Consider the following 5973-nt stretch of genomic DNA (forward strand, 5'->3'; position numbering starts at 1 on the left):
TGTATTCATCGATCAATGTGCTACGTTTCATTACCTGAGCACAGGATAACGTCCATGTTATCCGCATGGTCGTCATGGGCCATATAGCTTTGTCCAATGTGTTGCCTCGACTCTGTAGCTCTGCATCGTATGCGGATACGTGTTATATATGTTCGTGTGTGTCGGCGGCTCGACAGTACCTGTTTTGGTAACTCTCGAGTCTGCTTCAGTTTTTCATAAACAGCAAAGGCCTCAGTTTGAAATGGATATTTTAATGCTGTATGGGTGTCCTGAGCGGAGAGGAAATGAAGTCATTATACTCGAGCCCTTGCATCTTGTATTCCAGAGATAGCCTCCTTATATGTTGCTGAAAAACATCGATGCAGATGTTTGCGCTGTTCAGCGCCACAGCGGGCGTAAACCAGAACTGGATATGAGATACGATCTTGACTGCTACTATTTGAGGGTCATTTGGCATACAACAGCTAGAGGGAGTTTAAAGTCTAGCCTTCCTTCCTAAGGTCATACTTGGAATGTACAAGGCCCGAGCACAAGGGACGAGGGACATACAAGCCTTCTTCGAAAAACTACGAGCAGCACTGCCTTCCACACAAGTTGAGTGCGCAGCACTGTCTCTTCTTTCAGGAAACTACTCATGTCATACTTCGAAAGTACAAATTCCGACCACTTGAGAAACAAGCGTTTTTCAAAGAACGTCACTTAGCCAGACATGCTACTCAGCGAACACGTCTGGTCCTCATGGTCTCCAGTAACACCTGCTGGCTTACTAGCCAGCATAAAAACCACGTGTAGGACGATTTCCCAGTCTAGAGGCACTGACTGAAGCGTTTGGAGATATACACTCCGTAATTCAATCCATACCTAGAATTCTCAAATTCTCCTGTGCATATCTATGAGCCTAATAATTTTTGTATTTCCATGTGTCTAATCTGCGATCCGACGTTAATTTCATTCCTATGTATTCTTTTCGATGTCTTCACTAAAATTTGTATACTTCAACTCTAACCAATGCAAACAAGACCCCTGACGTTATTTTCATTTGTTTTCATGCATCCTCTTCTTTCTTTCTGTCAGCGTGGTTTTACTGCATACAAATTATATATTGTCATGATACAAAGAAATATGCCTGCTCCAAATAGGTGCTTGACAATGAGAATGAAATTTGAAAACGTAAATAGTAACTGGTTGAAGTAAACTGGTAACGCTTGTTGAGTCATCTGACTATCTGAATGATCAGAATGTAAATTCGACAGTAAGACACCTTGGAGTCACCGATGAACAACAAACTTCCCAGAAAAAATTCAATGCACATGTTACTTAAAACAGTTTCAACATACGAAGGTTGGGGTTAAGAACTAAGAATAGGTTCAGACATGTTTATATTTTTTTGTTATGCAAAATCAGTTTCAAATTCTGTGGTTTTATCATGAGGCTTTAAACAGCACTCTGTGTAATACACAAAATACAAATACTGTTACAGACAAACTGTTTAGTCCAAGCCTTTGTTCAGTCCACAGTAAATGCTTATGCAAATAAATGCTTATGCAGCTGCAAAGGATAAATTAAAATTTCACATATTTTGACATGCATCTTAAAACTGCACACAAAACCGTCCACCAACAGCATGCCCACATTCGTACTCACTTAGTTCTGACATAATGCACTCACAACCATGCAGAACACTCTTCTGACCACGACTGACACTTGCTACGTATTGGGGATGTTGCACAGCTGCTGTTAACGGTCACATACAACACTGCAACAGCCTGCAGGCTTGCCTAGCATCTTCATTAATGTCCAAGCATGCATTTCTCACACTGTTCCCATATTTTTGTCCAACACCAATATGTACACGTAATTTCACCTTCGTTTGAAACGTACTATTTCCAATAGTCACATCACCACGCGAACCAAACTGTACACATAACCATCGGGGCTCTTAGCTGTCTTATTTGTGAACCGAAAGCGAATAACTTATCACAAGCAGCCTTGCGAACAGCCTTGCCGCAGCGGTAACACCGGTTCCCGTCAGATCACCGAAGTTAAGCGCTGTCGGGCTGGGCTAGCACTTGGGTGGGTAACCATCCGGTCTGCCGAGCGCTGCTGGCAAGCGGAGTACACTCAGCCCTTGTGAGGCAAAATGAAGAGCTTCTTAATTGAGTAGTGGCGCCGGTCTCGTAAACAGACATGCAGCCGGGAGAACTGTGTGGCGACCTCATGCTCCTCCATATCCGTATCCAGTGACGCCTGTGGCCTGAGATTGATACGGTGACCAATCGGCAACGTTGGGCCTTCAGGGTATGTTCTTGCGGAGTTTAGTTTTTACTGTTTTACTTGAATCCTTTCGTCTAAAGCAAGGCAGGCTTAACAATAGCTTTGGTCTTGAAAATGTCCACGCGACCAGCATTGCGACGTTATCAATCAAACGTATACTTAGATACACTGGCAATTTATTTACATCTCGGTGACCATTCTCCCAAAATAAATGTGGAGCACCAAAATTGGCGAACAGTGTCTTCACAGGCAGAATTCAGATACGCTTATCAGTGCTTTCAATTGGAACACTCTTGATTTTTTGGTGGATGGAGACGTCTTGGCGCTTGGAGGTGTTCGAGTCCTTATGAGCGAGATTCTAACTCTCCAGTACGACCACGGTCCTCCGATGTATCGTCGTAGCAGCTTGGTAAGAATATACAGCAGCACGGCTAACTAGATGGGGTTTAATGATATACTGGAAGCATATCGTTGCTACAGCAATGCCTTAGTATCGTTTGTTGTGGTATTCAATCGACCACTGGATTTTCTAAATTAATCGTTGGGCTGAAGTGGATTAATGATTTAATGTGCAGCGAGGATATGGTAGTGTAAGTAGGCTGTTTAAGTTTTTATGTTGGTAATGTCATGTAGCGCTCTGTATGAAAATCACTGACTGTGCTGCGTGCAGTCTGTGGCTGGGTGGCATTGTTGGAATTTGCTAATTGTAGTGTTGGGCAGTTGGCTGTTAACAGCTCGTAGCGTTACGCGGTTGGAGGTGAGCCGCCAGCAGTGGTGGATGTGGGGAGCGAGATGGCGGATTTTTGAGAGCGGATGATCTGGACGTGTGTCCATCAGAGACTGTAAATTTGTAATAGTGGATATCATGAACTGATATACAGGGTGTCCCAGCTATCTTGTCCACCCAAAATATCTCTGGAACAATAACAGCTATTGGAAAACGACTTTCACCGGTATCAATGTAGGGCTGGGGCCCATAAATGTACATATTTGGAAACATTCTAAAACGAAAGCATATATGTTTTTTAACACAAACTTATGTTTTTTTAAATGGACCTCCTATATTTTTTCTTCAGCAATCGATAGCATGACAAAGCACATACACAATGGCGTTGATTGCATCGCAATATTCCCATTACATCGCGAGATATTGAGACGCGAAGTTGACGCTTGAAACACCCGACATGCGCTGCTAGCGCACGTCCTGAGGCTCAGGCGTGAACCCCATGCTGCCCGTAATCGCGATGTGGTTGACAAGTAAGTGTCCCTCTTGATAAGTATGGAGGTGTGATTACACATGTCAATCACATCGCGATTACGGGCAGCATGGGGTTCACACCTGAGCCTCAGGACGTGCGCTAGCAGCGCATGTCGGGTGTTTCAAGCGTCAACTTCGCGTCTCAATATCTCGCGATGTAACGGGAATATTGCGATGCAATAAACGCCATTGTGTATGTGCTTTGTCATGCTATGGATTGCTGAAGAGAAAATATAGGTCAATTAAAAAAAAACATATATTCTTTCGTTTTAGAATGTTTCCAAATATGTACATTCATGGGCCCCAGCCCTACATTGATACAGGTGAAAGTCGTTTTCCAATAGCTGTTATTGTTCCAGAGATATTTTGGGTGGACAACATAGCTGGGACACCCTGTATATATATTATGACTTTTGAACACTATTAAGATAAATACATTGTTTGTTCTCTATCAAAATCTTTCATTTGCTTAGTATGCCTATCAGTAGTTAGTGCCTTCAGTAGTTTGAATCTTTTATTTAGCTGACGGTAGTGTCGCTCACTGTATGGCAGTAGTTCGAGTAACGAAGATTTTTGTGAGGTAAGTGATTTGTGAAAGGTATAGGTTAATGTTAGTCAGGGCCATTCTTTTGTAGGGATTATTGTAAGTCAGATTGCGTTGCGCTGAAAATATCGAGTGTCAGTTTAAGCACAGTCATGTATAATTTTTCTAAGGGGACGTTTCAAACGGATCTATTGCTTTAGTAAGAGGATTTTACCACGTAGTGAGCGTGCACACACACAGTAGACAGAGATCACGAGCTAAGTTGTGAAGCCAATAAGCTAATTAGACGGTTGGTGTTTCAGGGGATTTGACAACGTTTTCATTGGAGGTAGTATATTAGTTTTCTTCCACATCTGAGTATGGTGTTCTGTGTCATTCTTTTCCTATTAACTTTGAACTGATTTCCTGTTTTGCTGTTGTGGAGATTTTCGGCTAAAGTTGCTGAAGCCCAGTGGGCGGACCTCGGGATATTTCTGGAAGTGGTTGGAGTAGTACAGGGCCTCTAATTATTGACTTCATTGACTCTGAAGTACTGGGCAGTTTAATCCTGCCTCGCGAGTTAAAGTGGGCTGGCAACCTTATTTGGACTGATTTATAGTGTGGCAGTGCGAGAAAATAATCTGCGACCGCTAGTAAACGTTTCTGATTAAATCTAAGGAACAGTGCGTCGTGTGGTTTTCTTGTCTTGCACGTCGCTCGCTGCTAAGAGAGCAGCGAGTCCTGGCCTCGGCCGCGTGTGGTAGCTACTTGGTGCGACGCTACCGAAGGACGAACCAAGCGAGGTGGCGCAGTCGTTAGCACACTAGACGCGCTTTCGAGAGGAAGGCGGTTCAAACCCTCGTCTGACCATCCACATTTGCGTTTTCCGTTATTTCTATAAATCACTTAAAACGAACGCTGGGATGGTTGCCTTGAAAGCGCACTGCTGATTTCCTTTCCAATCTTCTGCAATTCGAGCTAGTCCTTCGTCTCTAATGACCTGGATGACAGAGAGGACTTTAAACTTTATACTTACTTCCTTTCTTTTTATGAAGAAGTGTTCAGCATGGTAGTGTCAGTCTCATAGGCAGCCAACAGGAATTCGGTGACGAAAGATATTCTCATCATCAGCAGCAGACGAAAAGTGGAAGAGAGTTGGAGGTGTGCGGTTCCTGGCCACCGGATTGTGCAGCCGTGTTCTAAGCCTCTGTCCGCTATCTAACGGAATAAACTCATAACAAAACTGCTGATGGCGATCCGTCCGCCAAGGGATGATATTAAACTCACCAACCTCTCAGAAAGATTCTGTTGAAGGGACGTTTCTCCCTTCCTTTCATTTTCGTGCACACTCATAGTAATATAAAAAGCACTAGCCGCAGTCACTATACAGAACAGTTCCACTTACGAGGGTACCGTGGCAGAATTATAGGCCTTAAAATGAAAGATTCGGTGAGTTTCTTTTTTTAAAAAAATGAAGAAATGTAATTGTTTACGACTCAATGCCTTTTGTTTACATTTCTTTACGACTCAATGCCTTTTGAGTCAATGCACTTCATCCATTGTTTATCCACTACGTTAATTCTATCCCCGGAGTGGGATTCTGCAAAGTTCTCAGAACAGTGATCTACGTGCGACATGATATACTAATCGAACTCAAAACGTTTTCCAACGACAAATTCCTTTATGATGTACGTCTCAGCGAAATGTGCTTCATAGGATGGAAGCTGCAACATTTCATACTTCAGATCCTTCCATCTTCCCATAGTCAAAGCATCTCAGTGGCAGATAACCTGTCCTGATGAAGAACGATTTCTGTTTTGTTTGTAGGCTAGGAGTCTTCTGATGTATTTTTCCAACCCGTAAGCCTTCAAGACTTGCGTGAGATTTGACACTTGTTGTTTCAGAATTTACAAGGTAC

At 43.0% G+C, this 5973-nt stretch overlaps 1 pseudogene; it reads left to right on the forward strand.

Annotated features, from left to right (window-relative positions):
- The first annotated feature begins 1991 nt into the window (after positions 1-1991).
- On the forward strand, positions 1992-2109 carry LOC126237618 (5S ribosomal RNA; annotated as a pseudogene).
- Positions 2110-5973: the final 3864 nt, after the last annotated feature.

This window comes from Schistocerca nitens, chromosome 2, assembly GCF_023898315.1.
Source record: "Schistocerca nitens isolate TAMUIC-IGC-003100 chromosome 2, iqSchNite1.1, whole genome shotgun sequence".
NCBI classification, from domain to species: domain Eukaryota; kingdom Metazoa; phylum Arthropoda; class Insecta; order Orthoptera; family Acrididae; genus Schistocerca; species Schistocerca nitens.